Source organism: Carassius auratus, chromosome 35 (genome assembly GCF_003368295.1).
Source record: "Carassius auratus strain Wakin chromosome 35, ASM336829v1, whole genome shotgun sequence".
NCBI classification, from domain to species: domain Eukaryota; kingdom Metazoa; phylum Chordata; class Actinopteri; order Cypriniformes; family Cyprinidae; genus Carassius; species Carassius auratus.
This window is the reverse complement of record NC_039277.1, coordinates 6,019,312-6,042,561: the sequence shown is the minus strand read 5'-3', so window position 1 is coordinate 6,042,561 and position 23,250 is coordinate 6,019,312. Positions and strand designations below refer to the sequence as shown.

General features: G+C 37.0%; 1 long non-coding RNA gene across 1 annotated transcript; it reads left to right on the top strand.

The window, feature by feature from the left end:
• The first annotated feature begins 166 nt into the window (after window positions 1–166).
• Window positions 167–2,655, top strand: LOC113054165 (uncharacterized). The gene is made up of 3 exons (XR_003277349.1): window positions 167–508; window positions 1,367–1,428; window positions 1,687–2,655. It is a non-coding gene; the product is annotated as an uncharacterized LOC113054165 (long non-coding RNA).
• Window positions 2,656–23,250: the final 20,595 nt, after the last annotated feature.

The window sequence follows — 23,250 nt, the reverse complement described above, 5'->3', positions numbered from 1 at the left end:
AAACTTTTCATTATTTTGAGGTTTTAAACTGACTAAAGTTATGATTACTGACTTGTATATTTGAATGTTTGATAGACTTGACGTCAGGCGTAAAAGAACCGGTGAACTTTTTTTTTTTTTTTTTTTTTCTCAACCGGTTTATTGAACTGAACTGGTTTACGGAAGAGAACTGAACTTCCCATCAGCATTTCGAATTAAGTGTTATGAACACTAATTTCAGTTTAAATTACGCATTATTATCGCAAGTTTTTGTTTGTTGTGAATTTGCTGAAGCAATGGTCCAGGCACTGGCAGAGCGAGCCATCTCTTCGTCTCATTCGAGATGAAAATCAAACATTAAATTGGTAAGTAGAGATCAAAATGCGCCTAAGTACCTAACATTAAAATAAAACTTGTAGTAATTGCAAATGTTATTATCCCATATCGCAGGTGGTCGTCGTGAAGCAGGTGGAAAGAGCGCCTTGAAGATGCAATCAACATGAAGATGCACTGAAAACCTTTTACGCTGGTAGGTTAATGGTAAAATACATGTGTAACATTTTGGTTTGACTTAATGTTTTTATTTTAGTGTGATCTGCAAGAAGGGCTAGAGATATCAGATAAAACGTTTGAGAATGCTCAATGTTCTTTATAATGTTTATGAACTACGCAAACATTACATTGCAAACACGACAAGCTGATAGAAACCGTGCCTCTCATGGACCGTTTATCACGTCGACCTAAAAAAGTGCACCGTGGAGATCTCGGATCGATTGCGTTTTCACTGACTGGCGCACACAATCCCTAAACTGCGCTGAGAGGTGTGTGTGGGTTTTTTTTTTTTTTTTTTTTTAAATAAATGCATGTCTCTGTCGTTTAAACTATTTTAATGTCTGATCAGACTACGATTACATTATCAACAGCACTGAGGTGGAAAATAGAAGGCGGCTTTCAAATGTAGAAATTGCTAGCATTTACCATGGATTTACTGTAATGCCAGCGGTCTGTACCAATGTTATTTTGGCAGAAATTTAGGATGCTCATGATTTTATAAAATTCTGAATTCTATGTATTAAAGCAGTCATGGAATAGAATTGCAGTATGATGAAGCTATATAACCTTTTTGTGTACGTGTTATTTGTATAAAATAGTCTATAATATAACCATGATTATCTGTCTGGTTTTTACTTCATGCAGGAGCAAAAACTCTGCCACTAAACTTAAGAGAAATAAAGCTTTATTTATCAATATCGACTGATATGAAAATTCTATAATGTTTTTGGGGCTATATTACTCAGCCCTATTTCCAAGGTATAAACACGTTTGAGGTACTAGCTGCCTGTAAGAACATCGGCGTGGTGTTAAATGTCCTGTTTTCCTCCGACAGCAGGACTATCAGACAGGCAGTTATCCTGAAGCAGGTGGCAAGAGACTCCATGAAGTATGCTGGTATGTTAAAGGGATAGTTGATCTAAAAATGAGAGTTTGCTGTTAATTTTGCTTCATAAGACCTCAATGTATCATCAGGAGCCACAATATTAAATTTTTTTTCTTTTTTTTTTTTTTTTTTTTTCTTGTATATGGGTTGTCGTTGATTCGTGTTGTCGTTTCATTTTTGGGTGAAGTATTCCTTTACTTTGCACCTTTTTGAAATGTGAGTTTGGATGCATGTGAATCAGTTTTAATTTGTTTATTCCTCTTCTCTAGATGTCCGATGCTTGCAGGATGATCCTTGAGGTGTTCTACTTTCCATGGGGCAGAAAGACCTGCATCTTAGAACAGTCTTTGGCAAACCTTTCTGGTTACACTTAATTTTTTATTTTTTCACAGGGTAGATACTCTTCACAAATACTCAGCAAATTTCTATGCTCCATACAGATTCACATTTTGGTGACTGTTAAAATGTGGCCTAAATGATGAGCTTTTATAAAAGCATTATTTCTGTCAAGTACATTAAGATGACAAACATGTCTGTTCAGTGTGCTTTTAATTGTCCTTGAAGTATTGTAATTTTTTTTTTTTTTTATTAAATGTAGTAATGCAGTAAAGTCAGTATACATCACCCAAATAAAGTTGTTGATGTGAAGTTTTTAATGATTTATAACTTTAATAAAGTCAAACACAATATATAAACTGGAATGTTTGAGTTTAGTCTCTTTGCCTTTAACGTAATCTGTTGTAACACTAATGAGCTGATGGTATTTCAGCCATCTGTTCCATAAGAATGAATCCTGACCTTAACACATTCTGCACTCAAAGACCAGACCGTGAGTAAACAAGGACCTTCGTTTTACAACATAATTCACCATTTTGGGCGCCGTGACATCGGCCACATCCTGCCGTGGGTGACAGTTATTACACCTATTGAGACTGTCCAGGGATACCCGTGAGCAGCCTCAAAGGACAAACGAGAAACATTCCACAACACACACAAGCACACACATGCAAACAAACCTCTCTTAATGTCTTTACCTTCGTCATTTTATTAATAAGATGTATTTTGAATATGTTGTGTATTGCATAAAATGGTTAATCCTGTGTAAATGGTTAAAGTTGCTGAATGGGAAATGTTTTAAGCATGAATGTTCTCAAAAAGAACCGTGGGTTGTAACCAGAGATGGGATCAAGTCACACATGTGTAAGTCTTAACATTCAAGTTTCAAGTAAGTCCCAAGTATTTTTTTTTTTTTTTTGGGCAAGTCAAGTCACCTTATTATTGTAATTTTACCTGCAGAATCTGATTTTAAAGTTAAAAGACAAGATATAAGTAACAGTCAGTAAATTAATATAATTTGGATTTGCATTGTAAATACTCATGTTCAGTAAAATACATCATGGAATCAAACAAAATTGTAACACAAAATTATTTATTTTTCACTTCTGCCAACAGTGTTTGAAATGTTTTACATTTTCAACACTGAGTCCATAAAACAAATAATAACTCCCTCTCAAACACAGTTTACATACAACATTAAACTTTGTTACATTTCTCGAAAGTTTGGCCACCCTTTGCAGAATCCGTTAAAATGTGAGTAATTTTCAAAAAATAAGAGAGATCATACTGAATGCATGTTATATTTTATTTAGTACTGTCCTGAGTAAGATATTGTACATAAAATATTTTTACATTTAGCTCTTAATGCATCTCGTTTCCTTCTGGAGCATCCTTGAATGTTTGAACCGTTTATAATAGTTGTGTTTGAGTCTCTCAAATGTCCTCAGTCTGAAAAGATGCATCTCAAAATCATAAAGTCACTGCTTGAAAGGGTTCAAATATGCAAAGATGCTGGTAAACTGAAGAATCAGCAGGACCTTAAAGATTTTTCTGAAGAACGCTGCTCAGTTTAACTGTTCAGAACCAACAAGGGACTCATGCACAACCATCACAAAACAGAAAGACAGTCGAGGATCATCAGGTGACCACACACAGTACTAAGAACCAAGGGTTCCCAAACTTTTGAGTGGGGTTATTTTAATAATTTCAGCATTTTTTTTTTTTTGTCTTGTGGACTAAATGTTAATAACTTACTCAGGACAGTACTAAATAAAATATAACATGCATTTAGTATGATCTCTCTTATTTTTTGAAAATTACTTGCATTTTCACAGATTCTGCAAAGGGTGCCCAAACTTTCGAGCCCCACTGTGTATATATATATGCTTCATCCTTTCCCGTAACAATGTTGAAAGCTCAGCCAAGATGAAGGAACAGCTGATCATAGCTGTATATGGATTGCCATTTTTAAATAAATTTAGTAGCAGAGCTACTGCAAGCGATTATTAGAGCTGCAAATCCATTTATCCTTTGCTGAAATTTCTGCGTCTTCATGGAGAGAGCTCGTCATGGTTGCTTAGCAACGGCAGACGCCTCAGGGGCGCAACTGCCCGAGCGCTTTGGAAAAAAGGAGAAAGTGGCGCACCCAGCGTTTTCCATGCGTTTTTAGGAGCAAATTATTGAAGACAAAAGCAATGACCGTCGGTAACCCTCTGGCTGACATGTTGATGTGATGTGATATGATATCTGATCTAAGTGGGCGTGGTGTGCATAAGGTAGAGAGGACATGACTGATGATAGTGTCCTGATCCAGTCACAACGCTATTCTCAGCCTGCGCTCCAGCTGAGTAATCAACTTTATTTTTTAAAATAATTTATATATTTTATATTTAAATTGAAAACATGGTCTGATTAACACTCAAGTCATTCAAGTCATCGTCTCTCAAGTCAAGTCAAGTCCCGAGTCTTTAACTTCCAAGTCCAAGTCAAGTCTCAAGTCATAAAAATAGCGACTCGAGTCCAAGTCACCAAGTCACAAGTCCCCATGTCTGGTTATAACCCTACCCCTGACCAGCTCATAAAACTTTATGACCCCACTGGGCGACAGGAAAGAGCCCGTTCACCGGTACCTTTTTCTCAATGTTTTCTAAACTATTACTTTTTCAATGTGGTCTCAATGTATTAAGCATTGCTTTTTGGTGTATTAGATGTTTTCCATAATCAAAAATTGGAGTATCCACAATTTTAGCGTGTGTTAATCTTTAAATGTGTGTAATTCTGCATTTGAATGTAACTTCGTGTTTCTATCAGTTATATATGTACTGTTTGGTGTTTTTGGAATTGTCATGTTGTGACCCAACTATCCACCTGTATAAAAGGTGTGTAAAAATTTATTAATCTTGAATTACGAACTTGCTAGAATATCACTGCTGAGATCTGACAAGCCCTAAGTTATTAGGGTGGGTGTTTCCATCGAGACAAAGGAACTTTTTCCCGCTTCAGATCATGGACGTTCATTGGTTGGGACCCTCATCGCTTCCTTTCGTCCCTCTGAGCGGCCTCGTTCCTATGGCTCCTTCGGAAGCTTTCGTTTTCGTTGTTTTGTTTTCTTTTCATTTCTAAGTTTATTCACCTATTCGCCTCTCCACACGAGGAAGACAAATCCTAAAACATTGTTTTGTTGGAACTTTCAAATACCGCGTGACTCCGCAGCAAACCCCGGAAGACAGAACAACGACCCCACTCACGCTGCTCCAGCACACAAAGAACCAAGGACGCAGCTCACACGCGCGCCGGTCTCACGCCACACACGCTGGACCCTGCAAGTATCATTCTATGGAGAATTTAAATGCTGCTTTAAAGTTGGTCTATGATTTGATTCGTGTTGTCTTTCAAGGGTTACTGTCTGTGAGTTTGCATAACTGAGCTCATTCTGTGACCACACTCTCTCTCACCTCCCTTCTCTCTCATTCATTCTCTCTCTCTCTTTCTCACCCTTATTTGGATTCCGTTATGTCTTGTACAAAGTTTACTGTCTGTATTGTCGTACGCGTATTTACTCTATGTGATTTGTAGTTTGATGTATTATTAGTTCAATTATTAAAAACCCATATATATATTCATGATTGCCTCTGAACCGCTCACATTACGAGTCAATGAAGTGTCTGATGTTTAGCTGCATGCTGTTTACTTCGAGTAACTAAATTTATCATAATGATAGGATAATGTTTTCATGGCCAGATAATATTTTTCCTTGAATTATAAGAAGTGATAACTTTATTGAAAATTGATAAGTTAATCTTACGTCCGTTTGCTGGACAAACCACTGTTTGATTTGCAGTAATTTACAGTAAGAGATATCACTATAATTGATATGAACAATGGAATATTGACATATTAATGAGTAAATTACAGTGCCCTGTAATGAGTTATTGATAAATGCAATTGAAATATTTTTCATAATCAATAAAATTTAGTGTAACTGTCATATGAGATATATATTAATCATATTCCTGATTAATTATTCAAATTCCCTATATATAATTTGAGTAAATTATTATGTACAACCCAGTGTGGCTACACTGTACTTAAAGTTAACTCAATGAGAAGGCCACATTAGGTGAACTCAAACGGAGTTGTCAATTTCCCATTACTCAATTAAACTGAGGGAATCACTTTTCTTAAATCATTTGAGTAGTCTCAACTTATTAGGGTTTACAGTCTGGCAAATAGACACTATAAATATTTATTCAATGCTTTTTGTCTGATGCTAGCTATGAACCACCTTCACTATTAACCAAGAGGGAAAACTAATCACGAGAAGAACCGGAAACCAGGAAACTGTCGTCTTAAAAACAACCACATATGTCATTTGTGCAAGCATTGTTTATGACCTATTATTACATTTTAAAATATAGCAGCCTTATGACAGTCTTGTTTGTCGTGTGTGTCATCAAATGACCTTTTGACTGTCGTTACCACTCACAAAAAGGAGTGACCCAACAGTTCACCGAACATTGTTGTCCTGGTGTGTAAACTATTTTATTTTATGGTTTGTTTTTTAAGGTACTGTTCTGATTCTCTGCAATGAATGTGAAAGTAAGTGCAGTTTGACGTTTTCTTTACAAATCTGTTGTGAATGAATGTGTGGCAATTGCAACGAATGTGAAATGCCCAGTAAACCACGACACTTACCATATTTTTACCATGATGTTTACTGTGGTTAAAGCACATTAACCACAATGCCATGCCTTTAATACCTTTTTGTAATGTGATTGTAATTTAGATTTTTTTTTCTTTTCTGTTTTGCGCTTTCTTCATATCACATACATCTCCAGCTCCTACAAAAACGTTTAGTGTCCAGCAGCTCTTTATGAAGCTCTCTCAGAAGAAGATATAGGGGACGTGTAGGATATCAGATGTTAATATATCCAAAGTTCATCGGAGGTGTAGAAACTTGATGGTGTGTCTGATTAAAACACCGGAGAGATACCAGTCCTTTGCTCTCTTTTTATTTTAAGTTCAAAATGATTATTCATAGACAATTCCCATAACATGGAGATGGACCGATGTTAATGGATGGACAGGATGAACTGGATGGGCAACATGTACAAGATGTACAGGATGTACAAGATGGTCTTAAGTCACAAACAGTAGAATAAAAGAAATCAACCCAATTCATCAACAAACATTTCAACAACAAATACATATGGATGTATATGATTGTTCTGGTTTCATAGTGTAACGTAATGAAAAACTTTGCGGTTTATATCTCACAACGGTGTAATGAGGCCAAATGGACTCAAAGGACATGGTTGGGTGTCCATTCAAACACCCACACCTTACCAAAGGAAGAGAAACAATGGAAGGAAGTGAGGTCTACTTATAGACCTTGACCAGGAAGTGTATGGGTAATGTAGTGCACTTGCATGGGTATTGTAGTCTGCTTGGAATTGTGGGATATGTAGTACAAATATATATGTATGGGGAAAGAAAAAAAAATTAAAGATACGGGTCAAATTCACAACAGGACGTCCAGTTCCTGTTCCTGTTTTCCTTGATGTTTATGAATGTATATTCATTGTTGAAATAAAAGGTTGACTCACTTAACTCCTTATTCTTTTCTCCAAGTTCATAAAATTTTTTATTTGAAACACTTAAATGTAATCATTAAGCATATATCTGAAGTTCTGGATAGTCTAACGCAGTACACGTAGGAGTTTTTCAATCTACTGAATAAAAAGAAAACCAGTGGACAGAATAGAATCTACGAGCATAGACGGAAAATAATTAATAAGTAACAATCTTTCATGATTTCAAAACGGTACCACAGTGTACATAAAAACTAGGATAATATAATAATATAACGTAAATGTCTCGAGTGAAGAAAAGGTTTAAAGCAATGTTTTATTAAATCAAGCAAATTCGCAAAATTATTGATATGAACAGAGTCAAGAATACTAAGAGCTCACTAACATTACAGCAAAACTAGGAAACAGAATGTAGAACGCCTAACATTTACATTTAGGCGGGAAAATAAAATAAGAATGGCGCAACAACGGTAAACAAATTCAAAAAGAAAGAGTGAACAGAGTCATGGAAACATATATGATTGTTCTGGTTTCATAGTGTAACGTAATGAAAAACTTTGCGGTTTATATCTCACAACGGTGTAATGAGGCCCAGAACAGTAGCGCCATTAAACATTTGGATAAAGTGATGATATCTAACAATTTTAGGTATATTTACCAGAGATCCGTCTGGTGTGTGAAAGAATTAAAACAAGACTTTGTGTTTGTGTTGTTAAGCTATTGTGTGCTTATTGTCTACAAAGAATTGTAAGTTTATATTAAGTTCAACTGCTCCAGGTATGTGTTCACTGCACTTCGGATGGGTTAAATGCAGAGCACGAATTCTGAATTATTTAGGCCCTACAGTTCTTGAAACATCAGTTGTCCCGACCATGTTTCAGTGACACTTTTAATCATTCATTTATTCTTCTCCACACACTGTCATTTACACAGAGAACCTAATGAATGGCTCAGTTAAAAACTTGAAGACTAAATGAAAATTTTCACTTTTCTTATTTCATTTTTGCCCTGAAAACATGATATGATAATGTTTCCCAGGCCCTGGGGACCAAATTTGATGATACTTGATGGCAGAGCATGTTTTCTGACAGGTGAATTGAAATATCAAAGCTCTTTTCATGAGTGCTATGTGTGCATTCTTGTTGTCTGTTGTTTTTTGTACTTATCAGAGAGTGTATTCAAACATCTAACAGCTTGTCAAACATGGAAAGCAATTTTCATTTACTTTATCTAAATATTATGCAGAATCAAGTACGGGATGTACTGTACACTCTGAAGTGGTGAAATAGACCAATTCTAGGCTCATTTGAGGTAGAGGAAGCCAAGCCTGGTTGGTTCAGTTTAAATCACTTTGCTTTATCTTCTCATGGGACACGTTTCATTAAGCAGACCAGCTGGGGCAACGGCATGCGATGCATCCGCTGATCCATCACACAAATACATTGCTCTTTTTCGCTCACTCGCTCGCTCTATTTCTTCCACTGACAGAGTGTGAGTGATCGGTGTCGATCCGTCTGATGAGATGACTGACTGCTAGGACATATTTATTTCCCTCTCACCCTCCTACTCGCACCCTGCACCTTCCTCCACTTTGTTTATTTGTCAATCAGACTCATATTTTGCCATTTGAGAGCATAAGTTGAGCAAAGAAACACTGTCTTTTTTATTATTATTAACAGTGTTTTCTAAGGCAAACATCACAATTCTTACACTTGGCTTAGGTATTTAAAAAAAAAAACATTAACCTTATGATGCATAATTGTATACTATTACTTTTCGAAGTGATTGGATATACTATTTTAATCTGCAAGACAATACAGATTCCCATGGTCCAGCATTCCCAACTTGATGTCCATGTAGGACAGGTTCCTGCAATCCAGCTCCTGCTATTTTTCAGTAGTTTATCTATGAACATTTGTCAGACTGGTGTATTTGGTGTTTGCCGTGTCTTCCTGTTTATTTTGATCTTTCTCTGTTTAAGACACTGTGTCAAGTTCAAAGACAGTTCAACTGTAAACAGAGTGTCTCCAGCCTCCTGCATTCTGTTTCAGATGCAAGAGAGAGTCCTGGGTAAATGGTGGTTTAATAGATCAGAAAGCTATGGCTAAATACCAGACACATTACAGCTCATGTCACAAAGAAAGTCATTCTAGTGGCCAGAATATCAGGTGTGCGACATTCAGAATTTAATTGAAAATGCCTTTAAAATTTTCAAATCAGTTACTGAATTTGAATTGAGGTGTAGAGAAACAAACTTGCAGTTCAAATTTGAATGTAAGGAAATAGAATTCAAATAAATCTGTCAGAATGTTAGAAATTAAAAGAACTAACTTTAACCACTAAAGCAAAGTTTGTCCAAAAAAATCTTGATACGATGGCTTAACAATGCCATTTTAAAAAGCCTCGAATTTTAGGGTTTATAGGCCTTAAAAAGATTACAAATAGATAGATAGAAGCATAACTTCAGTGGTAGATATGGTAACTCCTGCTCTCTCGTTCTTGTCCAACAAATAAACTAGCTCCACTGGCTTACTTTAGTCTAATTGGAACAGGACAGCAGCAAGAGGAGGATGAATTTTAAGCCGATAGCTAAGAAAGGTTGCAAAGGGGTGAGCTGACTGGTATGGGAATGAAAGTTTTATGGAGAGTAATTACAGGAGAAGTTCTGAAGCAAATTTTATCATGAGGCACTTCTTTCATCTAGCTTCATCGAGCAAATACACAACGAGGCCTTCCATTTAAAAAAGAATAAGCAATGATTTCCCTTAAGGAACCACCCCCTGTGCACTTCCTTATGGAGAATGATATGCTAGGAGACATATGGGAGGGGGATGTAAACAGAGGAGAGAGAACATATGAATCACTAGCTCACTAGAAGAGAATTCTGTCAGAAGGAGGGAAAGGGGAAATGTGAGAGGAGAGGTGAGGTGACATGAGGAGAAAATGATTATTGCAAGTAAATCCCTCACTGGAATGGCATGTCACAGGGCAAAGGAAGGGGAAGGATGGGTGGGACAAAAAAAGTAGGGTGGGAGGGACGGATAGAAAGAGGCGGGGTGTGATTGAGAGATGGTGGCGAGTCTGTTCCCTGAGCCAGCTGCGGAGTTAATCCGTTTAGGGGCCTCAGGGGAATTGCATAGAGGTGTGTCTGGGTCAGTGAAAGGATTCTACGGCAGTCCAGCAGGTCTCTGGCATGCTCTGGTCTGACATCGACACTCTTGCAAATTGATGCCACATTGCCCGGACTCCAATCCGATCTGAAGACCTGGCAAACAGAGGTCTGTGTGTGTGTGCACTGCCCCTGACCCTCTTTAGTGGAGTATAATCCAAAAGCCTCAGTGGGTCGGCTCCTCGACAGCACCAGATGTGAGCCTGAAACCCGGCTGATACTCAACAGCCCACTAAACACTCACTTGTTAACTGACTCTTAGAGGACATTGAATCAAATGGCAACATCTATGTTGATTCTGCCAGGAGAGTATCTGTCAAAATAAGATAGCTGCATCAGTGAGTGTTATGTGAAGTCGAAGGACACAGCCTGGTATGGACACATTAAATGGATAGTTCACCCAAAAATGAATATTCCTTCATTGTTTACTCGCCCTTACTGTATGTCTTTCCAAACCCATGTGACTTTCCTCTGCGAAACACAAAAGAAGATACTTCAAAGATTTTTCAACCCCAAAAAAACTTTGGATTGTAGGGACTCAGCAATTGTCCAGTGGGTAGCACTGTCATCTTGCAGAAAGAAGGAACCCCCTTTAGGTCCAAGCTGAGCCAGAATGCCTTTCTGTGTCAAGTTTGCGAGTTGGCATGAGATTTCTTTCAGGTTCTCTGGTTTTCCCTGCCATCCAAATACAAAGCCTATGGCCTGAGACACAAGAACAGGCTCCAATATCCCAGAGGCCCCCAAAACATAGGACAAATGGTTTGGAGGATAGATGGATGGATATACTGTATGTTAAATATACCAGACTACAGAAGTAAAATGGGTTTCGAATAGCATTTCACACTGACTTTAGGAAAGCTCAGCCCTTACTGGTCCTGTGCTGCGGGGTTACGTTAAAATTTACAGCCTGAAATGTATTTACCAAAGAACAGACAATCTTGGCCGCAGAGGACGTATGCTTAACATAAGAACTGGGGATGAAGCAAACACTTGGGGTAATTGAGAAAACATCTAAGGCCAGTGGTGCTTAATGGACATAGGCATGAAGACTAGCCTTGCTGATTTGCAAAATCTCTCTCTCTTCTCTGGTTTGCTGTTTACCCCCCAGGTGACACATCGCTCCCAATCTGGTTGTCTTAGTCTAGGGTAAACCCTATTAAAGCCATTCAGTGCCAGAGGGAATGCAGAGCTCCCTGTGCGCTAACACACAAACTCAAACACAGACACAGCCAGACAGCAGGCTAAATTTCTCGAACACCTCTGCACACCAGCCGGGCTATAGCAACGCAGCATCCTATTCAGTTGTTTTGACACACTGTCAACATACTGTTAGTCCCCCTGTGAAACTTTGACAGTAAATATCATTGCGTGGGTAGCAGAGAGGTCCCGAAACCCATTCCCTATAATTAACATGTGCTTTGTCTTGGTTAGCAACAGTAGTCCACAAAGAGTAGATTGTGTTAAAGGAACCAGTCAACACATTTCACATATAAACTGCACAGAACTGCAGGGAGTGATGAAAGAATTATTCAGTAGGTGTGGTATTATACTGATAACATTTGCTGAAAACAGCAGCAATAATAAATGATTACACAGGGGATTTAGAGGTATTTATTCTCAATGGGTTAAAGCAGGGCACCATAATGGACAAAAGGTTAGGACAATTCCGAGGGTCTTGATCAGAGAGTGGGCCCTGTGGAGGCCCCCTGGAATATGATTTTGAAAGGGGGTTGAACAATAAAGTGTTCAGGGGGCCCAGAAACCATAGCAATTTCCCTGGGCTAAATATAAAAATTCTTTCATAATTTACTCACTCTTGTGTCACCCTTTTGTTCTTCTGCTTAACATAAGAGAAGATATTTTGATGAAAGTTTTTAAAGAACCATTTTTATACATGCAACAAAAGTCAAGGGAGTCCAATGCTGTTTTAAACCTTGCTCAAAAACCTGGGACACATTTGTTTCATGGTATATGAAAAAGAGCAGCGTGAACATTTGGTGAAACCTCTTAAGCCACTTGAGCTGAGTTCTTTCACACATAAGAGGGACAAACTACAAATTTCAGTCTTTTTCTCAAAGGAAAATGGCTTGTGTGATTGGAAAGAAAACTCATCTCGGCTTGCCAACAGCCCTATGGTGGAAGGTTAGATCTCAGGCAAAGCAATCCCAAAGACTGCTTTTGGCTCATCATCTTGAAACACAATCCTCAAATAAGCAAGGTTCCACTCTCATTGCGGTTCATCTCAGCAATGACTAAAGTCATCATGATGGGGGACAAGGGGAAAAAATTATTTACGAATCCAGTTACTCAAAGAATACTTTCTTTCAAGAGGTGAGGGGTTGCAAAAGTGGCTAGTGGCAGAATTAAACTGGACGATATTCATTCCAAGAGCAAAATGCAATTTCAAGTCAATAGATCTGTGCCAAAGACTGCTGTTTGCTAGGGGGAGGAATCATTTGGCATGCTTGTCCTGTGACTGATAGCTATAAATCATTGTCTTCAGCCTTTGGATTGTCAGTGCATTTGTCACACATAATGTCCACACCTAATTAGCCTGGGCTGCTATGCAACAACATAAGTCATAGCAAATGTATCTACAACCATTGACAATATACAGTTTGCTTTAAAAACAGGTCTCTGCATTATAGAGCTTTGTTACATAAAATGGCAAAATAGGGAAAAGTACATCATTAAAAAGGTTCACAAGGTACCTGGACCTTCTTTGTGTATTGAATGACTGATCGCTCACAAAAGAGCTCTCCGACAGAAATAACAGCAAGTAGAGCACTTTCTTTCCTTCTCTTAATTCTATACTTTGACTCGCCTTTGAAGTCGGAGTGTTTCAATGTGCTTTGACGCATGATCGGGTGCTGCCTGTAACCTCTGTGATTGCCTGGCTACAGTCGTGATTGGCATGTTAAGGACAACATGCCTCCTGTTGTTAGCTACATAGATCAGGTCTGGTTAACTTTGACAGGTTGCCAATTTTCAATACAAGTCTTGGGACATCTTTAAATTAGCAGTCAGACAAACCAATTTCAGACTGAGCAGTAATCCTTTTATCTTGGTTGTTAAAGTCTAAGGGGTTTTGTTGCTGTTGTATGTATTTTATGTGCAAGTTTAAAAATAACCAAACTAAAATTATATGAAATAAAGGTATTTATGAAAAGCACTCAGGGTCCCTTAAAGAAGCTTTTTTAGGTTTGTGTCACTCTAAAGGTGTTCTAAAAATTATTCTGATTGGTTTCAAATGTTAGAGATCTGTCAGCAGGCCACACATTTTAGAACATCGCATGCATACCTGAAATAAAATCTAAAATCTGGCATCTTGAATGTTGCTGACTTTGAAGATGTATGTCCAGATTAGTGAAAAAATAAATTAAAGATTGCGGAAATGTTGATTATAAATACCCTTTGTCGTGACTTGACCAATCATGCATATTGTTCATACAATACTGAAAAGTATTGATAAAAATTATTTTAAATCATTTAAATAAATATTTATGTGCTATTTATATTTATACTAATACAAGTTTCATGTTGGGTCACATTTAGAAGCTCCTAGCAACATGCAACAAGGGATAATATTAACTTCATGAACAGTTGTCATGTATCATATGTCATATATATATCTTTATGTACTAGCAAACCATTTTCTTTGGAAAACGTACAGGTCGCCTGGCAAGGCCTCTGTTTTGGTCTTTAGCAGGAGCCCCTTGTGAAGCTCCTTTAGGAGACTCTTAATAGAGCAACAGCTCTGCTGTAGCAGTTTCTCATTTAGATCACTTAGGGTCTGTTTCCTCCCTTGGCCCTTGAGTACCGCACAGCATAGCTGTTCTCTCACTGTCTCCTGCCGCCTGACCTGACTGCCAAACTTTTGTAAATAGTAGGAAGCAGATCATATTTTTCTTCATTTGTCACATTCCTGCAGTAATGAGGACACCACTCCTGGAGAAGGGCTGGTCAGGCATATCTAATGTGAGTAATTCAGTTCTACTGTAGCTACTCTACTGCTTCATATGTTTTGTTTTGTGAAATGGTTCACATCCAAAGAGCCTAGCACATTTGGAGGCCCCAGAAAACATAAAAGGGGCCACAAGATGACCTAAAATAAGTTTTTCTTTTTCTTTTTTAAACAATTTAGCTCAATACAAATGGGAAATGGCTCTTTCAGACCATTTAAATAATTTTCACAGCAGCATAAAGGTCTGTGCAAAAGGTCACTGTGTTTTTGACTGCTGTGAGACGCAATTCAACACCTGCCCATTCCTACAGAGCGGTACACATGGTCCCTGTTCACAATGAACCTGCTTATTTTCTCTGTATTTCTTTTTATTTTTTATTTATATATTTTTTATATATATTTGGATAAACCAAATAAAATTGTTAAGTGTACGCCAAGCCTTTTCTTCTTTTCAATATAAAATCAATATAAAGCTGGCACTGGGGCAGGACTATATTTATCCCTAAAAGGTGCACATTAGTATCTTAAATGTATGTATTAGTACTTAAATGGTACATCTTAGTATCTAAATGTTGCAATGTAGTAGCTTTTGAACGGGTACCACCCCAGTGACACCATTTCTACCTTTTTTCTGAGCGTGTAGGTTCTTACAGTAATCTGTATTGGAAACTATACATTGATTTATAGTAATGTATAAATTAAATTACTAAATGAAATCTACAAGTATAGTTCAGTTAAAAAAAAAAAAAATAATTATGTAAAAGTTGTTGTTTTTTTTCTTTTGACAATGACGTATTTTAAAATGATGTGAGGCTACATGTCCGGTCCCTTTAGAAAACTTCATTGGGAAAAAAAATGAACACCATTTACCTACAGTGTACAAAGTATGTCATTACAGAAGCCTCTTTCAAGTATTGTTGAAAGCCATTTTAAGGGATTGCGCCCACTCATTGAAAATGAATTGTGTCCTAGACCCGTGGGTAACTTGTTCTGAGCAGCTCCCTGTGCTATACTGTACCTCCCCTCTCACTTCTGCAGCTGTCTGTCTGCCCATGAGAAAAGTCTTCTCATCTGCTAGAAGTCAGAAGTGAAGGAGGAATGAATGTTAACGTGAATGTTAATGTGTAGCAGTGTACAGTAGTGGTCAGGTTAAATTGCAGAATAAAAACCAACCAATCGAGTTTATTTGTTAAAATAAAGAAATAAACACTACATTAAATTAATTAAATCATTTTGTTAAATTGGTTTATATTTTATTGTTTGTGTGTGTGTGTGTGTGTGTGCATGTTTTTTGTGACATATGAGGACACAACTCTGTATAATGACATGGGTATGACACAGGTATTACAAGGAGAGGGTGACTTATGAGCACATAACCCATGTCCCCATTTTTCTAAATGCTTATAAATCATACAGAATTAGTTTTTTTTTTTTTTTTTTTTTGAGAAAGTAAAAATGCACAAAGTTTCCTGTGAGGGTTAGGTTTAGGTGTAGGGTTGGTGTAGGGCCATAGAATATACAGTTTCTACAGTATAAAAACCATTATGCCTATGGGATGAACCCACTTTTCACAAAAAACAACCATGTGTGTGTGTGTGTGTGTGTATACATAGCTATAAATATGCCTATTATTTAAAATTAAGAAAGTGATTTATATTCATTTGGATTGAATTGGATTTGGCGAAAAGAGTGATTTTTGTATATATCTTCTTTTATTTATTTACTTAAAGACTAGACCAAATTAATGATGTTTTATTATATTAAAACTTAATTTAAATGTGACCTCTGTATTTATCTTTGACTTGAAATCAAGTGATGATTTATTGTAAATTACCGCATGGGAGTAGGGATGTTGGAGCATATCTGACCTTGAGAGACTCTTAACCCCATATTGTTCATGCCCATATTACTTATGTGTTTAACGGTTTAAGTAGTCTTGTTTTTTAGCAGACTGTTGCTAATGAGTCACTGAAATGAGATACTAATCTGATGTGCTTAAAGGAACAAGACCAGCACAGACGAACAGAACAGAATTCAATGCCAACATGCAGGAAAGACAAAAGCGCTTATACAGAATGACAGAATGATTGAAGTCTTTTTACAGAAAGAATAAAAATCGAAGTCACAACCAATTTCTTCTGCATACTTCTCTGCACTCAGCATTTTCAGTTTCAATATGAACGCGGGAGACTCACAGCCCCTCCTGAGGTTCAGCTGGACCTTTAGTCAGAAACTCTCAGCCGTGGTTTCATTCACAGCCCTTGAACACAACCCTCAGTTACAGTAGCACTCAATGGCAGTAACTCAACAGACACCAGGGAAGTGCCTTTAGAAAGAGCTTTCACCCTTTCCTCAGGTATATGGAAAGAACATCTGTTGCTTCTTGACTTTTCCTTCACTTACCCTCAAGTTCACTGAGTGTCTCAGAATCCATTGTAAACACCAGACTCACAGCGGAAGCTGCCCTGTGTGCACAAATCCAAGTATCATACATCTGCCAAAGTCCGATTAGCACATTTCTCACTTCATCAGCAGCCCAAATGTTCTTATGTAAATGCATTTTTTCTATATTATCAGTTCAATAATGTTTTAATGAAAATTTGCAAGTGGAGGTTTATACACAGGAAGCAGCGGGAAAACAACCCCTGAATGGTTCCTATCGGATTTCAGCTCCAAATAAACACCCCACTCAATTTCTCAAGCAATTAAAGGCGTCATCGTTTAAAACCAACAGTTTCACTGATATCATTTAAAAATCAAGATGAAATTCCTGCTCCCTATGGTTCTGAGATTGGTTTTGAGATCGTCTCATTGCCTGTTCATTTAAACCTGTGAAAAACTCATTGTTTGAAAGCAAAAAAGAAAGATATACCTCAGACGATGAAGCAGAACCATGCATTGTTGAGTCTGGAAGATGACAGGCAATATTACTTTTAAAAAAAAGTGGTCTTCACTTGAGCACTATTTGCTGAGGCGACTTACAGTACACATATTACAAGGATCATTCCCTTAAGAGCAGCTTCAGTGATTCATAGATCAACAGTTGCCACATCTGATCCTGCAGCTCTTCTGTTAGATCATTAACCACTACGCTTTGCTAATTTCTTTGACTTTTCACTTGTTGGCATCCCTGTGCTGCTAATATTGCACAAAAGGAGACCAGTCACGGTGATGTAAGATTTCCCTTCAAACAAAAGTGATCAAACAGCTGCCAAAGTTTACATAAAGAGAGAGTGCGCAAAATGAGCTGTGATTTCCCAGAGTGCTCCGCTAACATGGTAATGAAGGGCAAATTCCAAATGGCATTTCTTTTTGCATGCTTGAAAGCACTGTGGTTTTCAAACTCAAAGAGCAAACAATGGAAGCATTTCACAGAGGGCCCTTCGACAAGGCCATACGGACATATTTGTTTTAAAGACTAGCTGAAAAGAGCAGTTGTCTTTCCTAAGTTGACATATTTTTAAAACAGGAAGTTGGGGCAGGACTTATTGAAAGCTGTGAATGTATTTTGCTACTTTTTTTCAGTTATTAGTAATAAATGCGATATTAGTGGGAGGGGCATCATCACAGAAATCATTTAATTGGACAAAAATGTGGACACGCCCACAAGTGCAGCATAACTAATCAATATTTTGTATCTGTTTTCAGGAAGAGAGACATTTTAAATGTATAAATCTGAAAGTTAATTTGGTCAACATATCGGTGCACTACCAATAAACACAAACCACAAAGATTAATTTTGCTGGTTGTGAATGTACCATTTCAGAATAAAAATGGCAGACTGTATATATACATTTATATTGGAATGTGACATAAGTAGGAAATAATTGTTTGAAAAAAAAAAGTGCACGTCTCATCTTTAGGAAACAATCAGTCTAGATGACACAGCACAGCTGTGACCAAGGGAGGCATGGGATTTTGTTTTACCATTTCATCAGGCTCAAATGTACCATGGATGGCTCCAGAAATCTTTAATGCCAAATTAATTAGGTTAAAAAAAAACTGCTTTAACCAGCATCTTTTAAGAAACTTTCAGTGCGTCAAGTTCATATGGTATGTAACTCACTTGGGAAAATGCCAGGCATCTGTTTGTAATGGCTTATTGTTTTAATCCAATATATTATGAAATCTGATTCCAAGCATAAACTGTTCAGCTGAGATACTAATCAGACTTAAATACAACATAAGCTAAAAGCGTACGTGTGTTAAATTGAAAACGGCTAGCTGTAGCTTCCAAGACGGCAATATGTCACATTCTTCAGATTCTATCACATAGTGCTTATAATATCACAGCCGTGGATATCTAAATTCAGCTCATGATGTTTCTGTGAAGCACATCTGTGCTGAACCACAAAGATTTGATCCACGGGGAGCTGCAATCAATCAACTCATCCATCAGATCTTTTCTCTAAAAATAAACCGTGTAACAGTTTTCCTCTTGTGAGGCACTGTTTTGTACGCCCAGTTCTACAAGCCAGAAAAGAAGCATAAACAAGCGTATTTAAGTGTTGATTAAGATCGTGTAATCTAAACGCAGTTGATACTGCAGTGCAGATCGAAATGGTGCCTGCACACTTGGGCATTGTCTGGTGCTTTGCTGCCATCATGTGGTTCCACAGTGATTTGTTGGTTGTGAATAAATGTTTTCGGTTTATGCAATGAAGGTTTTGATGTTTAGATTTCTTTCTCAAAGTATCTTAGCACCTTCAAAACACAGAGACATTAAACTTAATGAAATTATCCCAAATCTGAGGATTTGCATGTGAACTGACATCCACTTAACACTAGTTGTCGCTATGATGCAAATAATAATGGTCTTTTTCTAAAGAGTATGGGTGGCCAATCCTGCTAGAGATCTACCTACCTGCAAACCTGATCCAACGCGCCTCTCTGTAATTAACAAGCGCAACTGAAGATCTTAATTAGCTGGTTCAGCTGTATTTGATCAGGGTGAAGCCTGTGTTATACTTTCCGCGTCCGCTAGGAACCGCTATGGTAGATTTTCCTAATGCCTTGAGTTCTCACAATATTGTTTTTCAGTTGTTGTTTTTTTTATATAGTTTGCATGACACTTGCTGTATGAGCAAATATGAAATGAGTTTTTCCCCTAAAAAAAAAAGACAATAAAATAAATAAATTGTTAAATCCGCTTCCTCCCCTGCAGAATGTCTTGAGCACATGGTTTTCCATTTGTGCCCCAAAATGGAATGTTCTTTCTCATCTAGCCATGAATCCGGTTTGGTGCAAATGTGGCATGTATAAACAAAAATGCTGTATTACGACTTCTGATTCATTGATTAGTTTGGAAAATTAATAATTTTTGGGTATGGCCCACACTGACTAAGTGGGCTGTGTTTATTTCTGATAATCAATTTTGCAGTCTTTTTGGACATTTTGAGGGCACACCACTCATTTTGTTGTGTGGCCTAAACTTTACATATATTTAATTGAGACATTTTAAATTCACTATAATTTTTACCAGACCCTGGTAACTGATATTGTGTTAAATGTTACACAATCTGACCTACACCGCCTTCTTAGACAACCTGTTCTACATAATCATCCACATTCCAAATTCAGGCGTGATAAACCAAGAACTAGTTATTCAGTTATATAAATTAAGTTGCGTAACAAGTCTTGTTATACTGACATACAGTAGGCCTACCTTCGAAAAAGTTTACAAAAAGTACTTTCAGATGAAGATTTTGCAGTGCAGGACATTATGGCACAATAATAATGTGACACTAATATATCTGTTATTTCAGTGGCAGAACAAGAACACAAGGAAAAGCATCAAACTTCCCATGTTCTTTCTCCAGTCGAACTGGGAGACTGAAACCGATCAAAGTGTGCACAAAGGTCCAGCATCTGCACAGATCAATGCTGAGATTAGTAGCGGAATTGGACAGCAGAGATGGTGACATTTGCTTTGCCTGTTCTGCCTTTCCAATAAATGAGAATTCCCAGATAACAGTCTACCTGTTGAGGAGAATTGATCACCTGAGTTTGCTGAGGCAATCCTTATTGATTTCGCTCAATAAGTGCTTTTTCGCATGCAGTGCTTTTACAGACTAAGATGATAGATTCAGTGAAGTCTACACAGCCAATTACCATTTCAATTTGATGTGTGTGCACTCGCACATGTGTGTGTGTGTGTGTGTGTGTGGGCATGTTTTTGTGACATATCAGGACACAACTTTGTATAATGACATTGGTATGACACAGGTAATACAAGGAGAGGGTGACTTATGAGGACATAACCCATGTGCCCATTTTTCAAAACGCTTATAAATCATGCAGAATGAGGTTTTTTTGAGAAAGTAAAAATGCACAAAGTTTCCTGTGAGGGTTAGGGGTAGGGTTGGTGAAGGGCGATAGAATATACAGTTTCTACATTCTAAAAACCATAACGCCTATGGGATGTCCCCCACTTTTCACAAAAACAAACATAAGTGTGTGTGTGTGTGCTATATTATTGTTAGAGAAAGCTGCAGGAAGCTTAAGGTACATACTGTATAGATGCCAACCCGTTTTTAACTGATTTTCTGTAGTGGTGTGGATTACTTGTGGAATATTGTGATGTTTTTATCAACTGTTTGGACTCTCAATCTGACGGCACCCATTCACTGCAAAGGACCCACTAGTGAGCAAGTGATGGAATCCTTAACTTCCTCAAATCTTAAAAAAAAAAAAAATCTACATCTTTGCCTTAGGGTTTTAGCAAATTTTGTTTTTGTGGTGTAGTGTACTATTCATTTAAACCACACCTAACAATGTATTAAGGTCATGGAGCACAAAATATCAAACCAAGTACAGTGTAAAAAATTGCAAGCGGTTTCAACTAATTATTATTTAATAACAAGTTCCACAGAAATTTTACATTCAGTCATTTTCTGAAGGTGTTATCTGAATTGATGTTTTTTAGTTGACATAACCTTTAGTGAACTAGTTTAATAGTCCATTCAACTAAAATGTTTTGATTGGTCAAACAATAAGAAGACTACAGTAATTTATGTCAATTAAAATGTAACCGTTTGCTGTGTGTTTTATATGTTACCTTAACCATAATTTATATTTGGGCATCATAAGAAATTGCTGTGGAACTACATAAACATATATTTTTATAGTAAAAAAAAAATTAATGATTAACTGGTACTTATCAATCACTAAAAACAAACACTTTACAACACATAATGCACTTTATTTAATAACAATCTCCATTTATGACATTTTTCGGTAACACTTTAGAATAAGGTTCCATTAGTTAATGTTAGTTAATGTATTAATTAACATGAACAAACAATGAATAATAAATTTATTACTGTATTTATTCATCTTCATTAATGTTAGTTAATGAAAATACACTTATTCATTGTTAGTTCATGGTAATTCACAGTGCATTAACTAATGTTAACAAGCACAACTTTTGATTTAAATAATGCATTAGTAAATGTTGAAATTAACATGAACTAAGACTTATAAATGCTTTAGAAGGATTGTTCTTGCTTAGTTCATGTTAACGAAAGTAGTTAACTAACATTAACTAATGGAACCTTATTCTAAAGTGTTACCCATTTTTCATACAAACTAAACATAAAGGAAATTAAGAAAAAAATGGTCAGTAAATTAACAGCAACATTTTATTTGTGTGCAAACTATCCCTTTAAAGTTCCAGTTGACAAACATTACATCTGTAAAACAACTGCAAACTTCAGTTTAAACTTTGTTTAATGAACTAAGAAAAACCTCTGAGGTCTTCAGAGAGGATCTGTCTCTAGGGCTCATCTAGCTGACATGGTCTCCGCTGACATACAGGGCTGTCGAGGTCATCTCTAGATGCTGATCCACCATCAGGTCTGTACAGACTGGATCTGGATGGCTACATTCATCTCAGAATAAGAATGAAGCAGACTAATATTAGAGTAAGATGCCACTGAGAACAGTAAAGCCCATTGTAATTGTAGTAAAAACTCTAAACATTTACACAAATCACCTGGAATAAAACCAATAAACTCCTAGTCTTTAAAGTGCACACAGTATGTAGTTGCAGCGGAGCAGTCTGGTCATGTGCCAGTGTTGGGTGCCATGGAAAACTGACTGTGTTACATCTGAAATCTTGCAATGATGACAAAACACCAGTGAAACCTTTGGCCACACCTTAATTGAGAAAGAAAAGTACATTTGAATATCATACAACAGGCCAAAATTAGCTAAAAGTCATTAAAGTAACACATCTTTTGACATTACGTGTTTTATGGATTAAACAAGGTGAAATACCACTTTCCCTTTAATACCTTAAATTTCCCTCAGCCATATCATACAACGCTTATTCGATGTTTTTATATATGTACGTTTGTGTATAAGTATATACGTTTTAAATCAAACATTTACACCTTTTAAATATACGTTTTGATAAATTCAGTCTGACGTGAAGTAAGTTACAAATATTTATTCAGTGCCACTTGATTTATGTTACCTAACACCTGAACTTGACATACACTGACTTATACACACTTTTCTTCGGATATACAACTCATAAAACACTTTTTAAAAGTCCACTCAAAAAAAAAAAAAAAAACTAATATCTTTCATGTCTTTGTCGTTAAATTGAGTCAAAAAAAAAAAAAAAACATTTATTTGGTGGGACCTAACTGATGCTAGACCTTGACAAGATGCACTGCACAGGGCACTGCACTGTTTCTCCCGCGAAGTCACTCAGTCTCCTGCACATGTGGAATGATCTCAGTGTTGGCTGGATTTGTTTTTATTAGTT